The sequence below is a fragment of the Dermacentor variabilis genome, chromosome 7 (assembly GCF_050947875.1).
Source record: "Dermacentor variabilis isolate Ectoservices chromosome 7, ASM5094787v1, whole genome shotgun sequence".
Taxonomy (NCBI): domain Eukaryota; kingdom Metazoa; phylum Arthropoda; class Arachnida; order Ixodida; family Ixodidae; genus Dermacentor; species Dermacentor variabilis.
In genome coordinates, this window is record NC_134574.1 from 93,219,029 (window position 1) to 93,242,250 (window position 23,222).

General features: G+C 43.8%; 1 long non-coding RNA gene across 1 annotated transcript; it reads right to left on the reverse strand.

Moving 5' to 3' along the window:
• Positions 1 to 11,024: 11,024 nt before the first annotated feature.
• LOC142587639 (uncharacterized) lies at positions 11,025 to 16,186 on the reverse strand. The gene is made up of 2 exons (XR_012829598.1): positions 16,034 to 16,186; positions 11,025 to 11,125 (listed from the first exon to the last, which is right to left on the reverse strand). It is a non-coding gene; the product is annotated as an uncharacterized LOC142587639 (long non-coding RNA).
• Between the last annotated feature and the right edge of the window lie 7,036 nt (positions 16,187 to 23,222).

The following is a 23,222-nucleotide window of genomic DNA, read 5'->3' on the forward strand; positions in this document are numbered from 1 at the left end:
CAGCACGTATTGAGCAGCAGAAAGCTGTTCAGGAGACCTTCATGCTGCTCTACAATTATCTCATTGTCATTTTTTTATTGATAACAATTGAGAAGTTTTATTAGTATTTATTTAAGACTAATTTATATTTAGGAGGAACGAAAAAATAATCTGGGTAGCTTCAAGGCCACGGCAAATATTCCTTTCGTTCTGTTCGGCTTCGCAGCATTTGCATATTTACCGCTTGGCACAAGTTATGAAAACACTTTGTGTGCACAGGAAACTTGGATTTAGAGGCTCTTATAAACCAACTTCTAATGAACTTTCAAAATGACATGTTGCTTTATTGAGACACAGTATACAACCGCATATATCTCTTATTGAATTTTTTAGTGGAAGACTACCATTACATGAATCGCAGTATAGTGTACGGTTCTTATAAACATTGCCTCGCGAGAAGCAACATTTGTCAGAAAAACCGATCACTTGCGAAATACAGAATGAAGACTTGAAAAATATTTGTCTGTTTTCTTTAATTTTTTGCAACGTTTGTTTTTGCCACTATGAATCACAATAATATTTTTGTTGCTCCTCATAGAGGACAAAACATGCATTTATTTAAAGACTTATACATGGTCTATTGCCTTCCCATTTCCTTTCTCACTGTATCAAGTTCATAATACGACATAATTGTTGCAGTGGAGACTTTGAGTTGCTGACGCGGACAACGTTTTATGCAGAATAGGTGCTCAGTTTTCGTAAAGTGGAGGAGATTCCTCAATTGTCTACAATTGTTCACAAACTAAGTAATCCAGCTCACCAGACCATGAAACGTTATGAATACGCATGCTAAAGGCCTCTGGACGGCTGTCTTTATATACGCACACACATGATATCCAGATTTTTTTTACCACTGTACAACATTTGCAGCACGTGTATAGCAATAAATTTGTATACTCATTTGCTTGTTTGTGCAGACGAAGGCGTGTTTCTCCTAAGTAGTCGAAAAATTGTTAGTAATAAAATATCCTCAAGACAGATATTTGTAACCTTGTAGGCAAACATGACTTCATGTGTTCTGCTTATTGTTAAAATGATCGTATTGGTCAACCTGATGATGCGGCGTCGCAGATACCTGTGGGTTTTCTCCGCGTGCAAAAGTAGTAGTACTGCGTCTCTGAATTACATTCTGACATGAGACAACAGCAGCATTTGCGCAAATGTTGTCCTTTAAAATGCGGGCTCTCTTGACTTTTCAAGCTGTCAGAGTGCAAAGTAATTTATAAGCTGTTACGAGCTCATTCCACCAGCCGCTTCGGGTGACGATGGTGTCCACCGACGGCGCCGATATCCGTAGCAGCTATTGTCGGGAATGAGAAACAACAGCCACACGCCACCGGGATCGAACGCAGGCTCACTGCGGGGGATTCAGCCTACTCTACCACTCAGCCAGGCCAGCTCTTGCTAGCAGGCAGCGGGAAAATGTCCTATACCCGCGTCCCAGCGCGTGAGGATACAAATTATGTTAAATGCGCCCAGCGTAGCATCGATGCATGAACGTTTTGCATTGCTGCTCCATATTATTCGAGCAGGTAGAACGCCATGTAGGACGTTTGAGGAAGAAAAGGAAGTTTAAGGAGATGTACAGAAGAATGCTAGATTAAATTCATTTTGTCCCTCAATAAATTAGGCTAACTACAGGTTTATGTCACCCACGCGTTTGAAAAGGGTGGCCAATGAATAATCATCCTAAACATTAGCATCGTATCGTGCCAGTCGCCTTATTATGTGAGATGTATGCCGCGTAGCGTCGATATGTGTACGTTTTGTAGTTGCGTATTATTAAGCAACTACAAAACGCCATGTAGCAAATACACTGGTAGCGGTAGAAGGGATGCTCCAAGAAGAAAAAAAAAGAATGCGAAGATGTATAAATACTTCTGTAATGAAAAAGATGTAGGTCCTACCTGAATCAGTCAAGCAGGTTCCGTGACTGTTTATTATCGCTGTTTCAAAGAGATTGCCTTAAAACATCATCATCAATACCATCGTATTTTGCCGTTTGACATGCGCGCCACTAGCATCGATACGGAGAAACCTGGCACTGCAGTTGCCCGACATCTAGCAGTTGCTTATAACCACTGCATGCAGCATGTAGCTGGATCTGTTTAACCTAAGCAGGCTAGGTGACTATTGGTCACCATACCCTTTCATACAGGACGCCAAGAAACCATCATAATTGTTGTCAACAGCAACTTGCCGTGTCAGGGGTCAAGTGATATGACATGTGCGCCATGTAATCAAGATACCTGTGTTTACTCTTCGGTATACTTTCTGGCGCCTCCTCGCAGGCTACGAACCCCGGCAGAGGAAGTAAATCGTACAGGCACGCGTGAGGCTGCAACTATGTGATATGGGGCTCAGCAGACCACTGTAAAGAGAGTGGAACAAAGCCGCAGCTCTACGTCGAAGCCGGTTGGATAGTTCAGATCGTTCTCGTAAAAACTACGCGACCACACTTCGCCACGAAGACCCTGCAGTGCGTGACACCGAAGATGGAGCTTCAATGGAGCCACTCCTCCAGCTTACGCTCTGACTGCTGCGTGGACCGTGCGTGCCTGTAACTTTCTTCTACTACCTTTATTGCGTTGCTATGAAAAGTTGATACTTCATCATCATCATCAGCAGCAGCGGCAGCATCATCATCATTATCACAAGACTGGTTACGCCCACTGCAGGACAAAGGCCTCTCCCATACTTCTCCAACTACCCCGGCCATGTACTTATTGTGGTGATGTTGTCCCGACAAACTCATCCGCCTAACTTAAACTTAATCTCATCCACCCACCCAACTTTCTGCCGCCCCCTGCTACGCTTCCCTTTCCTTGGAATCCAGTCCGTAACCCTTATAGGCCATCTGTTATCTTCCCCCCTCAGTACATGTCCTGCCCATGCCCATTTCTATTCTTTATTTCAACTAAGATGTCATTACCTCGTGTTGTTCACTTACCCAAACGGCTCTTTTCTTATTCGTTAACGTTACACCCATAATTCTTATTTCCATAGCTCGTTGCGTCGTCCTCAATTTGAGTAGAACCCTTTTCGTAAGCCTCCAGGTTTCTGCCCGTACGTGAGTACTGGTAAGACACAGCTGTTATAAACTTTTCTCTTGAGGGATAATGGCAACCTGCAGTTCATAATCTGAGAATGCCTGCCAAGCGCACCCCAGCCCATTCTTATTCTTCTGATTATGTCAGTCTCATGATCCGGATTCGCGGTCACTACCTGCACTAAGTAGATGTATTCCCTTACCACTTCCAATTCCTCGCTACCTATCATCAACTGCTGTTGTCTTCCTAGACTTTAAACATTAATTTTTTGCAGAATAATTTTATGCCCGCCCTTCTATTTTGCCTGCGCAGGACAATGAGCAAGCATTGCACTTGGTGCCCTGAGTTACTACGCAAGGCAACATCATCAGCGAATCGCAAGTACCTAAGGAATTCTCCATTACCTTTTATCCCCAATTCTTCCCAATCCAGGTCTCTGAATACTACCTGTACCCCTTGTGAATAGCATTGGAGAGATTGTATCTCTCTGCCTGACGACTTTCTTTATTGGGATTTTGTTGCTTTCTTTATGGAGGACTACGGTGGCTGTGGAGCCGCTGTGGATTTCTTTCAGTATTTTTACATACGGCTCGTCTTCAGCTTGATTCCGTAATGCATCCATGACAGCTGAGGTTTCGACTGAATCAAACGTTTTCTCGTAATCAATGAAAACTACTTGAAGTTGATAATTATTGCATAATAAAAAGTATATGAATATGAATATGTCGTCTATGTATTGTAGGTGTGTGTTAGGCTTGTTAGTGCAGCGCGATAAGAAATCTGTTTCTAGAACCCTCGTAAATATGTTCGCGTAGGTTTGTGCAAAAGGCGTAGCCTTGCTTGTCCCATCTATCGATAGGTAGTAACTCTCCTCAAACCCGAAGTAGTTATGTGTTAGAACTAATTCAAGGACAGACACGCAGACTTCAGTAGAGTTTTGTACATTGTGTTTAGACAGGATTTGTTTTATCGAAATACACCACTAGCGATTGGAACGTTCGTGTACAGGAGCATGACGTCTGATTTTGCGAGAATTATGTTGTGGGATATTGTGTCTTTAGTATTAAGTCCTCCATAATTCACAGCAGGTGGGGTGTATCTTGTACAAATGACCAAAGTGCTTTTGGCAAGTCACCAAGGAAGCAGTGAAGGAATGTGGAGATGCTTTCTGTAGGGTGTTGATGTTTGATACTATCAGGCGACCTGGGATAATAGCGGTGTATATTTCAGTGGATAGAATTTTATGAATTTTAGGGAGGAGTGGAAGCACCCTGCAGTTTTGTTGCTTGGTTTAAAAAAATTTATTCTGACGGTGTTATCAATACATCCGTCAAAAGTGATTTCAGCCTGTTGGTAATTCTCGCTATGTAGGGTAATGTGAGGCCGTTATCTAGCCTATGATAATATTCTGGGTTGTTTAGTTGTCTGTAAGCCTCGTGCTTGTATTTTTCTGCTGACCAAATACCTATACTCCCACCCTTGTCTGCTTCCTTAAGAACTATGTCATTCCGGCAAATAAGATTTGAAATGATACGATTTAGGTCGCTTAGATGTCTTGGATTGGCTTATAATTTCTTTAGTGACAGTTTTAAGGTATATGTCAAGTTCTATTGATTGTTTTGGTTCGGAAGTGCAAGTGGATTGGGCTCTAAGTGGTGTCGTGCCGGTGTCTGGTGTGTCTGCCAAAAAGTGTCGATACGCATTCATCAGGAAAATTCTGAGAGGTCCTTGTGAGCTCGAATTTATTTATTGTGTTGTTCGTGGGACAAACGTTTAGACCCTTGCTGAGCACGCCTATTTCTTTTTTACTTATTGTTTTTGAAATGTCTACGATAATGGACTCGTTTATTTTGTGGAAGTTTCCGTCATGTTTGGTACTTCTCGATTCGAGGTCCCTCTTGCTGACGTGAGGTGGCTATTTGCCTGGAATGTTTTTTATTAAAGTTTTCTTTTTTCCTTTGCTTTTGAACCGATTTTCTCGACTGTCTTTCGTCGTAATGCTCTCAATCTTTCTTCTCATCCGGTTTCAGGGCAATGTCCAGAAGTCTGCGGCTAAAACTTTCGAGTTGTTCTTTGCAGTGTTCCTTGAGGATATTGAAAAGTTACAGTTAGGCATTGTCCCTTGTCGTTCGCCAATTTGCATGATGGGGTGGTGGTAATGTTCCTAGAGCTGGTGCAGCCTTCAGTGTTAGACCTTTAGAGATTATATTTTTCTGTGTGAAGATTCTATAGGTTTTCAGATGGGAGGTGTAGCTGGCGTGTTTTTTGATAAGTTTTCTAGCCTGTAGGAAAGCGGTGCCTCGTGGGAGAGAAGAGTTATTGATTTGCGATAGCTGTCATATATTTGTGTTTTTGCGGGTAGATTTGCGTGGGGTGTGTGTCCGTTTGGCAGGTTTATTACCACATGCCTGGCATAATTCGAGCTCGGTTTCCGTTAGACTTTGCGCGTGTGCCGACAGGCCTGTGGGCGTCTATGTGAAGACATCGGTAGTGAATTTTTGTCTGTCTGTTACAGTTCTGTCTGTCAGCCCCTTTCTAGATTTTTTATTTTAGCAAGACGTTTGCCAAAGTTGTTCATCACAGGCTAACTACACAGATTAAGGACATAAATCTGCCTGATATATTTATTTATGGATTGAGGACTACTTGACATATAGTGCCCAGTTTGGTTCAGTTGATGGGAACAATTCCAGCTTTCTTCCTGTAACATCAGGCGTGCCCCAGGGCAGTGTTCAGGAGCCGTTTTTGTTTTTACGTTATATAAATGACAATTTTCACGTAGTACTACCAGGAACGCTTTTTCACAGGAATGGTTTAGTTGTCCTCGAACTTATTATTCTGATTTATGAACAAAATGCCGGAAAAATGTTAGCTATCATTCCTCTACACTCCAAAGTCAGGAATTAGGCTGTGGTATGTACCGCACGTAATATAGCAGAAATATCTTTAGTCGTTTTCAACTCTTTCGTAATTGAGCAGAATCTCAATAAAGTTGTTACCACCACCTTACAACCCTGTAGTAAGGCTTACCAAAGCGTTTGCCGCGATGGCAATCCGGCCTCGAAAATAAATTTACCATGTCAACTCCATTATCTTGACACAGAGTAATTAGCGAAACAATGAAGCGACGACAAGACCCTTTGGAGAGTCTCGTTGCAATCTTGACAAAAGGAACGTTTTCGTGTCTTTCAATTATTTTTGAGCAGACAATTTTTCTAAAGAAAGAAAGGTCGTCAGCAAGTTTTCCACAGTCGATGGAAAGTAAAAATTTCTGCGCTTATTAACCGTGAGATGTATGCTGCCGTGCAAAGTGAGCAAAGTAATGAGTGGCCTTCGGCATCAATACGTTCTGCGTGGCTTGCCACCTGCCTGCATGCCACTAAATGTACTCGCAGGCACCTTTATTCAGAAAATTCTTGGCCCGCCGAGGAGCCAAAGGTCGTTAGGAGGACGCAGAGTCTCTACATTTGCCAAAGCGGATTACACAATGTTTCGGCTGCACTTGTTCACACACATCCAGAAAGATTTCACTCATGTAGTACAGTGTGTTCTCACTGAGAATTCGCAGTAACAGTGGAGACGTCTCAGTGGTGTATCCGCCTTGCACTTGTAACTGCTGCAGCAATTATCTCGCATAGATAAGCTTGAAACCATTATTACTGCAAATAGTAATTACAAATCATTTATTGAATCTAGAGAGGGCCTAAAAGATTTTCGCATTTTACTTCACTCTTTCCAGCGGGTATTGTGGAACAAAACGTAATATTATAGATAGATTAATTTGAGTAAACTTGCTTGTTTTTGTTTCTATGATGATGCTGAGACAGGTAGCCGAGACTAAAGGGTTTTAGAGCCTTACAGGACCTCGTGCAAGTTACAGAGGCCAGATGAGTGCAATGCAAGTACACATAGCTCGTCAAATTTGCATAAATGTAAATAACTATACAAGGCAATCCCCAAGTCACTAAAGGAAAGTAATAAATGTAACAAATATGTAATTTTTGCATGATATCAAACCGATATATAGAATTAAAAAGTGTAAGGAAAAATCATGTACCATACAAAATTCAAAGCACATGCTAGTAAGCAAATTCTGAGATGAGTTTTAAAACGCGACGCTTCTGTAATATCATTGATCAGTGAGCTACATCAGGAGGATAAAAATTAGTTTGTAATCTAAGACATAAAAAAGTTTCGAGCTACCTTTAAATTGAAGAAGTTTTTTGAAACCCACATCCATGTGCTGTCTATTGTATATTTTTTTTTGCTTTTTGCAATGTAATGTTTGTCTGACCGTACCCTGAGTGGGCAATATGTAATTTATGCTTATGGAGACGGAATGCGTAGGGCGTCGTACGTAGGGCGAATGGTGCATACGGCGTGTTTTTATGGATATATGTTGCAGGTGGGAGGTCGCATCATTCGTCTACCGAGAGGATGTTGTATTTTGTCGACTGTTTATGAGAGATTGTTTTACATCTACTTTGAATATTCTGAGCCTTTGAGCACCCTTCTTTTGGGAACCACGAGCTTTCTGGATTTATTTGCTGATGCGGTTCCTGACAATATTAAGAAAAAATTGCCTACGCTGAGCGGCTTGTTGTATCTAATTGGCTGACAAGAGGCGAGGAGCACGCTCAAGTGGAGAGGGATTCTCTGGGGCAGAGCCAGTGCACTGAACATCGATAACCGGATGAAGAGGGTGGTGCCGGCGTCTGCGATTGGTCGGCTTTCCCTTACTTAGCTTGTGGTGGCTGGTCGAAAATCACGGCGGCATGCAACGGACGCTTAAGAATGACGCTAAAACTGACCCTCAGGAAAGAAGAGTTGGCCGAATGGGGTGGTAAACGTGCCGAAAGTGCTCGAAAACGTTACACGGCCACGCAAGAAGTTTTATTATACGCAAATACACCCATGCTCTCCGGCAGGTGTGAGTAGCCAGAGTCTCAGTGAACGGCGGCAGCCATCTTTTATTCCTTTCGGAACGGGACAGCCTGCGGCTATTCCGAAGAAAATTCAGTTTTGTTCGGCATATTAATGCATCTTTATCGCGTTCACGGCACTTTGACGCGGTGAGTTTGTGCGGTTTTGTGACGTCGCGTGACAGGCAGGGGAAGTAGGTGCAGCCCGAAAACTTTTTACCAATAGCCGAGGGCTAATGGCGAGAAGGGGTCGAATCAGAAATAACTGTTTTTCTTTTTTTTGTCAAATCATGCATAATCGGTGTGTACACATCATATCAGATGGGGAGCTATCGCGGTTTTCGTGACGTCGCGTGACAGACAGGTGAAGTGGGGGTGGGCAAAAAAATTTTTTCACCAATCGTGGAGGGCTGATATCAGAATTGGAATAGAAATGTTTTGAATAGCTTTACGGTATAGCGCCGCAGAAGAAAATTCAGTTTTGTTCGGCATAATAATGCATCTTTATCGCGTACACGTCACTTTGACGCGGAGAGTTTTCGCGGTTTTGTGACGTCGCGTGAGAGGCAGGCGAAGTGGGCGCAGTCCGAAAACTTTTGACCAATAGCCAAGGGCTAATGGCGAAGAGGCGTCGATTCAGAAATAACTATTTTTTTGTTTGGTCAAATCATGCATAATCCGTGTGTACACGTTATATCAGATGGGGAGCTATCGCGGTTTTCGTGACGTCGCGCGAGAGAAAAGTTAATTGGGGGTGGTCCAAGAAAGTTTTTCACCAATCGCGGAGGGATGATTGCAGAATTGTAATAGAAAAGTTTGGAATAGCTTTACGTTATAGCGCCCTAGTTTTACGTTATAGCGCCCCTGACCCGGCTAAAGTTGAAGCCATGCAAGACTTTCCTGTGCCGTGCTCAGTTAAGGAGGTTCGCAGCTTCAAAGGCATATACTTATTTTCGTTGCTTTGTTCAAAATTTTGCTGGCATTGCGCGCCCTTTTACCGAGCTTTTAAAAACGAAGTCGCTCTCGCGTGGGAGTAATGTAAGGCCGAAGTCTTCACAGCACTCATAAGACCTTTGACACGCTCCCCAATTTTAGCTCATGCTGACCTTTCAGTACACACTGAAATCCGTGAAGATGCTAGTGGTCCCGGGATTGGCACTGTTCTTGTCCAGATTCAGCATGGGGAAGAGTGCGCTATCGCTTATGCAGGCTGTCTTCTGTCCACGACCGAGTGCAACTACTCTATACCGGAGCGAGAGCGCCTAGCGCGGAATCGGGCGATAGGAAAACTTGGCCTATACATATTTGCTCACTATTTCCGCGCAGGTAGCGACCAACACGCGCTCTGCTGGCTCTCCTTGTTGAAGAACTCTACAGTGCATCTTGGGCCTTGGGCATTTCTCCTAATATACTACAGTTTCTCTGTATTGTACAAGTGCAGCCTTCTATATCTCGACACCGACTGTTTGTCCTGCCACCCTGTTGACCCACCGGAAGCCACAGTCGTCGAATCCGAGACACCGTTATGTTCATCTCAGACTTCCTCAACATTGGCGATGAACATCGCCGTGATACCTTTCTGCGGAGCATCATAGATCCGTTAAGTTCGCCAACTGCTGATTCTTCCCTGCGTCTCTTCTCTATTTCAGGCGGAGTCCTGTACGAACGCAACTTTCACCCTGATGGTGCTGACCTACTGCTGGTTGTACCGGGGCAACTTCAAATCAGCGTGCTTCAACAACTCCACGACGCACCCACCGCTGGGCATCTCGGTGTTACACCTTCGACTGAGTCCGGCGCTGTTTCTTTTTGCCTGACATCTACAGCTCTGTGTGGCGGTATGTGACTGCTTGCGACATATGCCAACGCCCGAAGCCCACTCCCATGGCTACAGCTGGACTTTCACTACCCATTCATATTCCTTCAGAGCCTTTCTTTCCCGTGGGACTCCGCCTACTTCGCTCTTTCACTTTCGCAAGGAAGGGCAACAAATGGGTTGCGGTTGCAACCGACTAGGCCACGTGCTTGGGCACTACGGGAGCTCTGCCAATAAGGTTTGTTACTCACGTAGCGAATTTCCTCCTGCACAGCGTCATTCTGCCCCACGGTGCTCTGTCAGCTACTCACAGATGGCGGACGTTGCTTCTTGTCAAAGTTTAATGATGATACCCTCCGCCTGTGCTCCACTGAGCATCAAATAGTCACTGCTTACCACCCACAGACTAACGGTCTGACAGAGCGACATAACTGAATGCTTACCGACATGCTAGCTATGTACGCTTCTCCAAACCACCAGGATTGAGACGTCGCTATTCCATATGTTTCCTTCACGTACAATTCGTCTCGCCATAACGCTACAGGTTACTCAGCATTTTATCTACTGCTTGGCCATTACCCCATTTTACCCTGGACACTGTACTCCAACACTGCTTATGCCCGCGATGCGATTGGTATGGCAGCACAGGCCCGTCGGATTGCCCGCGCTCGGCTGATTGATTCCCAGACTTCCCAAAAGTCCCGTTAAAAAACGCACCATAGGGACGTGCAATATTTACCTAGCTCCCTCGTGCTCCTGTGGTCACCATCTCGCACGGCGGGCCAATCAGAAAAACACCTGTCGCAAAACTGAGGTCCATACCGAATCATGAGACAGCTGTCGGATGTGACGTGCGAGATGACTCCCGAAGAGCCAGGACCGTCGTCCATACAGCAAGAACCGATGTTGTTCATGTATTCCATTTAAAGCCCTACGTGACATAATCCTGGCCATAATCGCTTGCACTGAGTCCGTGCTCCAACCCTGGCGGAGTAGTGTCGCGATGCATAACAGGACGTGCACACAAGAGACGATGACAAAAAAGTGTTCTTGTTGCTTGGACGCTTCCACCGACATGTTCTAGTGTCAGCTGGTGCCCTCGGAATTCGCCTTGCATAAACAACATTCGTGATTGTCTCCGCGTCACAACAATATTATCAACAGGAAACTTGACTGGTACGCAAACGAACAGGAAACTTGATGCCATGCTGTAATTTTATTCAACATTAAACGTGGGTGACATAGACGTTGCCTCGGGTAGTCGCAATAAATCTCCTTTTTGCCCGATGGTCAGTGATCTGTAAAGAAAAAAACGCACATTCACATTCAGGAATATCGGTGAACAAGAGTATCGTTCTGAGAACGCTGAATACTAACTAACCTAATCAAGTGTTTTATTTCTCCTATGACACTGAACATTTAGTAAGCAGTGAATATGTTCAGTTAACTATTCTCCATGCAACCCGCCGTGGTTGCTCAGTGGCTATGGTGTTGGGCTGCTGAGCACGAGGTCGCGGGATCGAATCCCGGCCACGGCGGCCGCATTTCGATGGGGGCGAAATGCGGAAACACCCGTGTGCTTAGATTTAGGTGCACGTTAAAGAACCCCAGGCGGTCGAAATTTCCGGAGTCCTCCACTACGGCGTGCCTCATAATCAGAAAGTGGTTTTGGCACGTAAAACCCCAAATATTATTATTATTTATTCTCCATGCATATGATTAGAAGATTAGTTAAACCACATGTACACACTGCATATCAGTTTGAAAAGTAACCACTGTTTGCTTTTTTTTCTCCTTGACTTCTACAATTTACCTTGCTTAGGGTTCTTCGAAAGAAAGTAAACGCAGAAGTTGAAACATGGTGGGCATGTTAGGCTGGCTCTAGAGGCTGCCTCTTAACATAAAATACGAGACAAGTCGTTCTCTTTTTCTAACTACGGTTTTACCTAACCGAAAGTATCTGGACAATTTTCAATATATATATATATATATATATATATATATGGTGGGCATGTTAGGCTGGCTCTAGAGGCTGCCTCTTAACATAAAATACGAGACAAGTCGTTCTCTTTTTCTAACTACGGTTTTACCTAACCGAAAGTATCTGGACAATTTTCAATATATATATATATATATATATATATATATATATATATATATATATATATATGATGCTTAAAGAACAATATGGCTGGAGAAGCGAACAATGAGGAAGCCACGTGTTTTAGAATAAACGTATAGCATCTCAGCCATGGGGTACGTCTCTTGCTTCAGGCATTACAAAAGTCGACAGGATGAACCCCATCAACACGCCATGGCTACCTTGCAGCCTCCACTCAACATTCCAAAGTCCAAAGTCCGCAAAAAGACTTCCCCGCAGACAAGTGCCTCCGTATTTTGGAGATGAAGGTGGCTGAAACACCGTGGGTACAGCGCCACCGGGTCTGCCGCGTCAACGAATGCATCGAAGGGCAAGTGTTATCGTGGCACCTGGCAGGGATATCCGGCAACGGCGAATCATGGGAAGACATCGAGGGCGGTATGCGGGATCTCTTTCCAACGACCAACGGCCTGGCGCCATTTCACCCTCAACCGGCTGAAAGGAGGACTGACCATTAATGAACACTACGATGACAAAAGACGACACGGTGCCTTGACCAAACTTGAACAGTACCACATCATCTCTGGGTTCACTGACGGTGTTCCTCCTGAGTCGAACTAGCGCTAGCCCGACTATCTTTCACATCACCATCAGAGTGGCTATCCGCTGCCCAAAAGGCTGAGACTTCCAGAGAACAGATGAGAGTGCAGTACTCGAACTCTGAGTACAATTAGAAATTATTCACTTATCTTCAGCTGATGGTGGCACTCAACCTTGACATCTGGTACGCGTGTTCTAAGAGACGAATCTATATGCTGCTCAGCTGCTGCTTTTCTTCGACAGTTTAATCTGCACAATGCAGTGTGCAATGGTGAAGCTAAGGATGATGAAGTGACGAAGAGAAAAAAAATCATCGTTGTGTTTCGTCTATGACGAGGCAGTCCCACTTCAGCGTAAGAGAATGAATTAATTATTAGACGGCATAGGTGGGATGTGACGAAGGGACAAAGCAAAATTCTCTTTTCATGCGCAACTGCTGCCGCTGTAAGACTATATGTAATGTTGGATATTACGTCACAGAACAAAACATCGGATTATAGGTGTACATAGCGGGTGAATCAGGAAGAATTTTAAACTCATAGGGTTCTATATCAAGCCCAATAATCAAAGTTCTAGAGTGTTCCTTCCTTTATATGCCCCTTAGAAATACGGTCATCGTGTACGTGTATCCTACACAGAGATATATCTCAGGGCAAGGTAGAAGATCAATGCATGGCTTGGTATTCGAAGAACTGTTGGCACATTGCAGGCGAAAACCTAAAGTTGAGTCATGCCAATAGTTTGGAGAGTACAATTCTTTCGTAAGCGCAGTTTCCCAGTTATTGTTATTAAAAATAATTTTTTGCTCAAATCCACGTTAGGGATATAGTAAGGAGGCGGTTGTTTTGAAGAGCTCATGCTTTGCAGGCTTATAATTCGATTTTGCAGCCCTTGACGAGGGTTGCAAAAAAATCTGAACCTCAAGCTTCTAGTACTACTGATATCCCGAGCAAAATCACGCTGGGAAACCTATGACAATTTACCGATTTCATTTTTGCCTGCATTCGCAGTACTGCTGCTTAGGTAACACCTTTGAATAGCGTGAGCTTTTCTTGTAAATTTGTTGACGTCGTCGCGGCGATGGCGCTGTTCCAATCCACGTTGTTCCAGTTTTCTTGGTTGTTTTGCAACAACAAACCTGGTTCTCACCCAACCCCCTGTTTGTGGATATGTGCCATGTGTAAGGAATCATGGTCATGTACGTCTGTTTGAGCCGTCGACTTTGTTTTCATGTGCATGACAATGATAAATGGCACGCAGCGTAACGCGATCTTGTTGATAACATTCCTGTTGTGATACACATAAGTGAATGATTCTCTACTACATTGGTGATTCGGGCCTCCAAGGTGCATGCAGAGATTCCACTACTCTCACAATTTTGGTAGAGCACAAACTTTGCAATAAATAATCATACCTTCAATACGATAACAGAGAATGATGATCGACTGAAAGCGAAGGTCTTTTCGGTTGGCTTTTTTCTTTCCTCGCCAATTGCACAAGGATGGTCCCAACTCAAGGAACAACGTTGTGTTGAGGTTAGACACGGTTTATTGCTTGGCTACCTGCTCCCTAATTTACGTACAACGTGACACACGCCTGCTCTGGAGAGGACGTTCTTTTTCTGCCACGACTCCATGTGGCAAGAAGATGTTGGCAATGGCTTATTGGGTAGAGGTCACACATACAAGTAGCAAGCAAGGTGTATAGAGAAAGCGTCTCTAAGTAGCTGAATTTGTTAGAGAATTGTGCACGTAAGGCGTAGATGTGGGCTCCGTTTACATCTGCACCATCGTATATTTTGCGTATACTTTGATTTGCATTACGTTACCATTTCAGCGTTATATGTTTTAATTTAGTTACGCTTTGATTGGGTTCAATTTTTGTGTAATTTTTATGCTTTAATTAAAAAGACCTTCAGCACTATTGCTTTACTCGCACACAGGCACACACACACACACGCCAAAATATATGGCCAGATAGCGCCTGATAAAATCGTAGGTATGATCTCGTGGTGAGTTTAACAGGCAACTATGCATTCGAAAGAAGCATTATCTCGAGTTCAACTCCAGTATTCCGATTCACATACATGTAAAAGACAGAAATACTTTGAAAAAAACTCCATTTTTGATTTCAAGATAATTTGTTCTATTTGAAAAATAATGGAAAACTTCACCGATTAAGCAAGCGGAGTGTTCTTGTCTGGTCTGCCTATCTTTCACGAACGTTCTGGAAACTAATACTTCTACGAAAAGTAAAACGCGAAGTTTACATATATGTAAGTCTACTGCAAAAATAGATATCGCCGATCTCTCATTTGTATTTGTGAGAGATTCCAAAGTCAATAAAGTTGTTTGGAATATAACTTTATAGGTTACAGAAAAGTTCTCGAATTCGTACTTGCACGCATTTCCTAATATGACTGCTCACAGCTGAGTGCTATGTTTCCATCTGGCCTATAACAAAACAATTTTCACATGTTCAGATTTATTATTAAGGATAATATTGAAAATTCTGACATGGTTTGTCCCTCTAATTTATCAAGCTAATAAATTTAAGGTTAGCGCATTTCTTCAAGGCTTAAAATCTTACAAGCTTTGAAAATAGAAGCCTACTGAACTCTATGAAATTTATTTAACTGCTATCACTAAATTTCAGGTTTTGTATCATGTTCAGCACACTCTTTGTTGAGGAAAACATTTGCATGTGTGCTTAGCAGGACGAGCGGTGTTTAAAAATACGTCGATGTTGCAGTGAATCAATTGTAAGTACGGCGGCTTTGTGGGTGTTTGCCAATTTCTGTTCCTGCGATGTGTTTCTCGCAGTTTTTTTTCTTTAGGTGCTAACCAACGGACCCAGCAATTCACGCTTCTGAGCGAAACAACTTCTGGCCTGCAAAAGAAAATTTTCCACGGGATTATGTTAGGAAGTTGCTACGTCAGAAAAGATATCTTGCAAAAACCGAAATGCTTGCTAGAAAATAAAACCTTATCGAGGAGTGAGTGCGGCTTCGTCTAGCATGAGTAGGTTTGAAGGACTTATAGACACCTGTGCGATTGTCCCTGTAACTTTAACCTTCCAAGAGCACGCGGTTTTGGGGCTGTAGGAGCAATGAACGTAGGCCGATGAGTACAATTTCACGGGTATTCAACGCTCCCCCCCCATCGGGTTAATAATAATTCAGTTTCCTAAACAAAACACACTTGCACTGAGCCGTTGCTACGACCTTCGGTTTTTGCAAACTATAGCTTCTAACATCGTATCATTGTTTTATAATATGTTTTAATTACAAATATGGGTCAAAATTGCGCTATAAATTATAGTTAATACATCTTGAGTACGATGTGGAATCCAACTTTCAGCGCACTCTCTCAATATACATATTTTTTGTTTCACATTGGCAGGGGACATAAAATAAACGCGAATACATTTATTATTTACATCAAATTGATAGATGTTGGTTATGCATGTGTATTAAAAATTTCAAAATTCGGTTTCGATTAGTTACCTAATCAAGCTTGTGAATTGGCTCAAATTCACCGTTACCACCCGAACCAGGACGCTGAAGTCTGGGCCTTGCCGTTGGGCCACTTCCCTCTGTAGGTTCATTTTCACCCTCGTAGTCGTCATAGCCGGGGTCATTGTCCTTGTCACCATGGCGTGCCTCTGAAACGAGATGACAATTTTGGGTTGTTATATACAGTGCTTTCAAAAAACGATGAGAGATTGCAATGCGTATTAACTACAAACATTAGAAAAAAAGCATTAAACGCCTACACCTGGTAGTGAAGTTGCTAAACCCGAAACACTAGCTGCGAAAGCAACTCAATCAAAATATATCTTGTTGAGCTTATACACAGTGCAGAAAGCATCTTCCAAAACAGAGAACGAGTAGCGTTGTAGTAACAATTTTCTCTCAGCACTAAATAAATATTCCTATAATGTACGCTGCAGATGCAAGAAGAAAGCAGCATAATATTTGGGCCAGGCTTCTGCTTTGTAACAAGAGTAGAAATTGAAGACTGATATTTACAAAAAGCTCTGGCTTTCTGCCTGTTACGCCGTATTTTAGGTAATGTTCAAAACTTCGGTAGCGATGTGAGCGTTATCCAGAATAGTTAGTGGTATACAGAATGCGGCGGCTTTAGAGTGCAGTATGCCTTTGAGGTATGCGGAATAAAGTCACTCAGTCGGCAGCGCGCTATAGAACCCAAACAGTATAACCTAACATAAAAAAAATAATTTCGAGTGTATTAATTAGTAACTTGCTCGAAGTTGAAATTGCATTAACTTGCAAATAGCGATGCATTTCTTTTTATTTATCAGGCCTAAATTTTCAGTTAATTAGGCAGACAGGTGACAGAACGGGAAGCCCCGGCAACATACTGACATAGAAACACATTTTATTCGGTACCGAACTCACGCGTATTTTCTAAATGACCACTAGATGGCTGTTTGGAAGCAGCTATAACTAGTTTTTTTCTAAACAATCTTTTATTAAGCGCAATCCGTTTTTTGTGTAGCTCAACAAGCTTTTTGTCGGTTGCCCAAAGCGTGTAGGTGTCATATTTCTATAAATTTGGACAGTTACTATAGATTAAACAATTGGCACTACTTCGAGTTTAACATTGCCAATATTTTCGTATTGCGCCCCCAATCAGTGTTGTGGACTTAGTGCTCGTCTCTTTTCCTGAGGCCGCTTTGATGTTGATAAAGTCAGCACGCTCCTTTTCTATAGCGGTGACGTCATAGCTGCCGGCTATTCATCATTAAAATTCAAGCTTCCCAGCGTTGACATACTGGCAAATGCCTCATACTGAATACTATGTAAATTTCACAAGCGGTGGAATTTCACAAAAGGGATGTTGTACCCAGAAAAAGCAAATATGACTTTCATCGCATGATGCGTGCATGTTGCGCCCTAAACAATTTACAATTGTTAATAGCGTTGTGCCTTGTGCTTCCTGCCTTTCCCATAGTGCGCTGTTTAACTGCTAGTATAGCATATTAAGTTTCGTGGCAATTTTAACACGATAACATTATCTGGCTCTTCTCTTCCACGGCTTCATTAGTACTTTCTAGCCTTTTATGTTGGTTTGGTCAACACGCGCCAAATATATGGCTCTAGCTACTGTCTGCCGAGCAGAGGATTTGTGTCACTGTGAGTATAGCCGTAGATACAACTACTGCACGGCGTATTTTATATTCGTATGCGCCCATCATTGATCAAACTCTAGTTATCAGTCTACCAAGGTCACACAAAGGGTATGTAGGTCTAAGTATATCAATTCAATAGCGCACCTTCCGCAGCACGTACGTATCGAGCGTGGCCTCTTGATGGATATTCATTGTGACGACGTTAAAGACAGAATTCCAGGTCGCTTAACCTAAACAACACCAAGGCCGGGGATATAGTGCCACTAAGAAGTACCTAAGCGAAATATTGCGGCCACCTTCCATTTTTATTGATACGAACACATCGCACGGCTGAATGAGCGGAAGAGCTGGTGCCTTTAGCAGAGAAATAAAACCCTAAATTCTCGCTGGCTGCGGCGCAACGTAACTTGCGCGCCTCCACGGAGCCGAGTAGGCCAACGCGAACACCTGCTGCTGAGCTGCCGCACCAAGAGTTGCGTTAGGACATCGCCGCCACGCCACGTCATCCTCAATCTCGCAAGCCTGCGCTATCCGCACGCTCCCAGACCGCGTAAGCTCTCGCCTGCGTTCTAACTTCGCCTTGATAATCAATTTAAAGCAATCAATGTATATAAAGAAAGAATAAATTCGAAATAAACTTTCGTGGTACGGAGTTATGAACCTACGACCCCACTCTCAGAAGCCAAGTGTCTCATCTACTGCGCTAAACCAGCGCTTTTCGGATAGCATACCTGTGTGTTCTGTCACAGCATGCTGCTTGGACTGAAATTTCCATTGGCGAGCACGGCGTGAAGAAGGCGGGGCCGTAAAATTCACCACGGCTTACTCGCGACTATCCCCATTAGTCTCTATAGCGGTCGGGTAAGTTAGCAGGACGTCACGGATCTAAGTGCACCGGCCTTGTGCTATCTAGGAGGCGCTGCCCAAGCGCCTCAACGTGCTCGATTGGCTGCGGGGAGTTCATATCTCGAAGCTCGAAGGACGAACAAGGATGTATAAATAACAGCAAAATACACCGTTGAGGTGGCTAAAGCTTCAACGGGGAGGCGTGATTACAACAAAATATACCATGACATTTTATCATTTGGCGTTGTGGTTGGCAATAAGGTTGCCACTTCTCTTATGTGCTAATGTGTTTATATTTTAGTTGTTGACAGATGGCATGGGTAACAGTAGTGCACACAAAATCCTACCGATGCCATTGACGATCATCCTACTGCTTTTCTGCCAAATATATTCAACGTTCTTGTTCAAGATATTGCATAGACTTTGGTAATTATTTACCGTGCACCAAATGCATGCTACGCAAGTGTTTCTTCCATTAGGCTTCCAACGATAACGGTGGGTATAGAACCCACAAAATCAAGCTCAGAACGCCGTAGCCACTGCGCAGCTCGTACATTTATTATTTTCATTTTTGAGTGAGTTTGACAGTTAGCAATAGTCAAACATTCTTCTTTGTGTTTTGTTTCTTTACCTGCCTTTGAAACTTGCATATCTGCTGCTGCTTACAGCTTGTACTCTTGCCCTTTAAGAAGAAGTAAAAATCCATTGCTTTAGCAACAACGACACACGGACTTTGGAGGAGACCATTGTTTATCTCAGAACGACTGCATTGCGTAGTCACCTAATTTACATCTGAACTGATCGGCAGCTTGAGACCTGATCTACAGCTTCCCAAGTTGGGCCCTTTGTGCATGCATGGCTATCATTTTTCTCTTGGTATTTTCCGATACCCGGACTCTGCGTCTTGAAGCTTCTTGCATATTCCGTAAGGAAACCCAGGGGACCAACAGAAATCCTCAAACAAACGCATGAAACTGTGCACATTTCGGCGACTTCCAGGAACATGCACTCGCACATCGGACGACGACGAGCCCGAGCGCAGGGGCTCACGAGCAAGTGTGAGAACCACCCCAATGTATTGTGCTTGGAAGCTTTCAGCACCTGCAAGAAGCACCACACCAGACTGAAATTTATGCATCGTCGCTTTGTGGAGTGAGCGCTACGGAGGCAGAGGAACAAGAGATAGTCTTAGCCAACACGACGAGATACCGCACTGGGCGTGCGTCATAGTTCTGACGCACTCTCAGATGGCATGCAGAATTTCTTAGGGCTCAAATTTATACATCCGCATGTTGCTTTCTAAGTGGAGCGCCCCAGCTATTACCATACCTACAGATAGTGTAGACTCCGGGGAATAAGCCCTTACACGGTAATCAACAGTCACACGCCTGCGCCTTAGCGTATACACACCGAGAGCCGCGAGAAGGACGTGCCGAGCCGATGCGATTTACCTGCATGCATATCCTACAACATTATGGCATTATACGAAGAGCACTACCACCGCCTTATAATTCTAACTCGCGTGCAAGCCGCATTATGGCGGAATCTCTTAACAAGCACCTATCCACCCTGGTTTTTCTACTATGCCATGCACCCTGTGCCGTTTTTTTAAATTGGTTACTCCAAAGGGATCAACGCACAGCGCTCTAGCGTATGGTAGGGGCTTTCCCAAGCGCACCAGAGCTCTAATTCAGAACACATCCCACTACACGGCCATGAAAGGCATTATGAAAGATCTTTCCATTGCACTAATGAAGATTGGTGAGGAGATAACGGCAAGAAAAGCGCCCGCTTTTAGCTATTCACGGAAAACAGTCACTTGTATACACCTGGATTCACTGCTGGTGCACCCGACAACTTGAAGATGTTTCCTTGAAGCAGGCCACAATCATCAAAGGCGGCATATACAAAATGAAGGCAAAAGTTTCACATCATTTATGCACAGCCTTGCACATCTTTGGGCCTACCTAGTTGAACGCGACACGCACGTTTCCCTTGAAATAGTCTTGATATTTTCTCGATATGTTTGTTAGCAACGCGACAGGAGTGAATCTCACGCGCGAGGTGCCACAGGATGGTCGCATTCAGTGTCTTGATGTGCGCATTATTCTTTACTAAACACACGTGTGCTTGCAGTACAAGCCATGGTCGAAAAAACAAATTCTCAATTAACAGCCGGCCCTTTGCAAGCTCGTAAAAGCAGCTATGTCAAAAAACTGCACCCGCTCTGCTCTAGCCAACTCCTCCGAACGCCAAGTTCGTGAAAGCGTCGACGCCCAGCTAAGGCCTCTGGAGAAGGCTGGTTTCCATAGATAAATCGTGGCCTCAATGACAGAAGATCATATTCGACAGGTAAAATTTCGTGAGAGGCGCCGGCTTGAGGAAAGCGCTCGCCCGACACAGTGACCTGTCGTAGTGCCCTACTGGTATCGGGTTTCACACAGCCTCAAAGAGGTTGGTGGCAGATGCGGTGTACGAGTTGCGTTAAAGAAAGAGGCCAGTCTGCAAAATAAAGTACACTAAAGCCATTGTTGAATATGAGCTTGGGGTTGTGCACAGCATTTGCATCGCCTGTGCTCAATGCTGTGTTGACCAATCTGGGTGCTGTCGCAAAAACGCGCGCTAGAGCGTTGCAAGAATGCTGCTACACTACGTGGCCGTGGACATTTAGCCGACCACATCTGCTGTTGCTCTCACAAACCAGCATGCAAGGTGTTTTTCGAACAAACACGGGTGTTGCATAATTTGGGGGGGGGGGAGCACTCAGAAAAACGACGCAATTTTCGCAGCTGTACCTCTAATCAAAGAGGTTCCCGCGTCAGTGCTAGTTTTGTGGCGCTCAGGAAATAAGAGCTTATCACAGGGCAAATATACGTACGCGTCAGAAGGTAAGGCGGGGGATGTCCAATATTGCATATAAATCATGTGAAACTTAGGCCTTCATTTGTTGTTTGCCGTCTTTGCCGATTCCGGCTGGTTTCAAGGAAATGTCTTTGATTGGTCGGGTGCACCAGCAGCGCCTCCCTGTGTGCATAAAGCCGTGTTTTCCGTAAATAAAATTCATCTAGGGTATGGCATTCTCGTTGCCTCTCTCTGCTAGTCCATGTTTATTTGTGCGCTGTAATGGTTTCATAGTGTTGTTCACGCGCAAGCAACTAGACCAGCTGTCCATGCTTAATTAAGGCAGCGCTGGCCAGCACGGACTGCACGGACCAGCTGAACCTCCATAACAGAACGAGAAGGGCAGCTAAAGGCGCTGGACTCCTGGACTGAGGAGACCCCCCATTGCAATGTTCCGGGCCTACTTATGCTCGCGTGCCCTTTTGTATAAAGTTTATTTTCTCTGTGTGTGTTTCTCTCGGTTATTGAATTTCTTCGGTGACATTCGAGGTGCGAATTTTTGGCTTTTACACAATTTTTTTAGCTACAATTAACGCACCGATATTGACGTTTGTTATGTGCTGCGTGTTTTTGTGTAAATATCATGTATTACCTTGCTAGCTAAAGTTCGGCCGTTGACAGCTCATTGTGTGGAATGCCACGTTATCTCTAGTACACCTTGTTTTGGTGGCGCGCTTCGTTTGACTCAGGCGCCACCAATATTTATTTTCCATTTATTATTTTTCCTCTTAGTGCATAACCTCTTCATTTTAGACTGTCGGTTTATATACGCTAGAAAATGCCTTTTCCTGTTCTCACCGTCTGTTTACCTTCCTCTAGATTTTGTGGTAGGGGGACTTCTCTGGCTTGTTACATGTCCTAATAGAAAAAGGCATTTTCGCCGGTTCATTTCTCCGTGTGATGCCTTCCCTTACCGAAAACGATGTTTGTGTTTGTGGGATTTTCAACTACCACGGAGGAATGTTTGGAGACATACAGACTCTCTCAGGTTCTTGTCTTTCCCCACTTGTTTTGGTCCTTATCCTGGAGATGATATAGCAAGTGTATAATATGCAACGTATTGCCGCTCGTTGAACACCCCGTGCTTGCGGATGCTACATTTTTTGGTGGTATCTGTCATAGACATTTCCTTTGGAAATAGCAGTGTGGCTTGTCACCTAACTCACAATCTCTGTCTGTATATGCAATGAAAGTATGCATGGCACTGCTGACCGACGACAGATTACAAGGGGTCCTCGTAACATCAATTTACCAGTAGGAGCTGAGTCTATCTTTTCTCTAGTCGTTAACTTGTCACCTATTGTGTCGGTAAACATCCCGTCTAGCCACGATGCTTCTCAAATGAGACGCGCCACAACCTAATTAAAGTGAAGTTATTTAGTGATGGAAACGCTAATTATCACTGATTTTGGGGTTAAACTTGACTAACATAAACCTCATTTATTATCTTAGCATTGATTTCTTCTTGTGTGGCCTGCGTGGCACAGCATATATGCGATGTCGTGGTCACCATTTTTATCGGTTTTGCAACTCGTAGACAAACGGCAATTGAACAATTCCTTGACGCAAATAAAATAGTTCTTCATTGAAAAGTTCCACGTGCTCACAAGCTTCATATCAGCTTTCAACACGAACTTCGACGATGTGACACGTCTTAGGAATACAGGTAACGTGTCTAGAGGCGCGGACTCTCAGCTTGACGAAATTAAGTTCTGACAAATGAACTTGTATTAGTATTGCATGTCTGCTATCTTACAAATGTATAAACACTGTCCTGCCACGGACAGGTCACC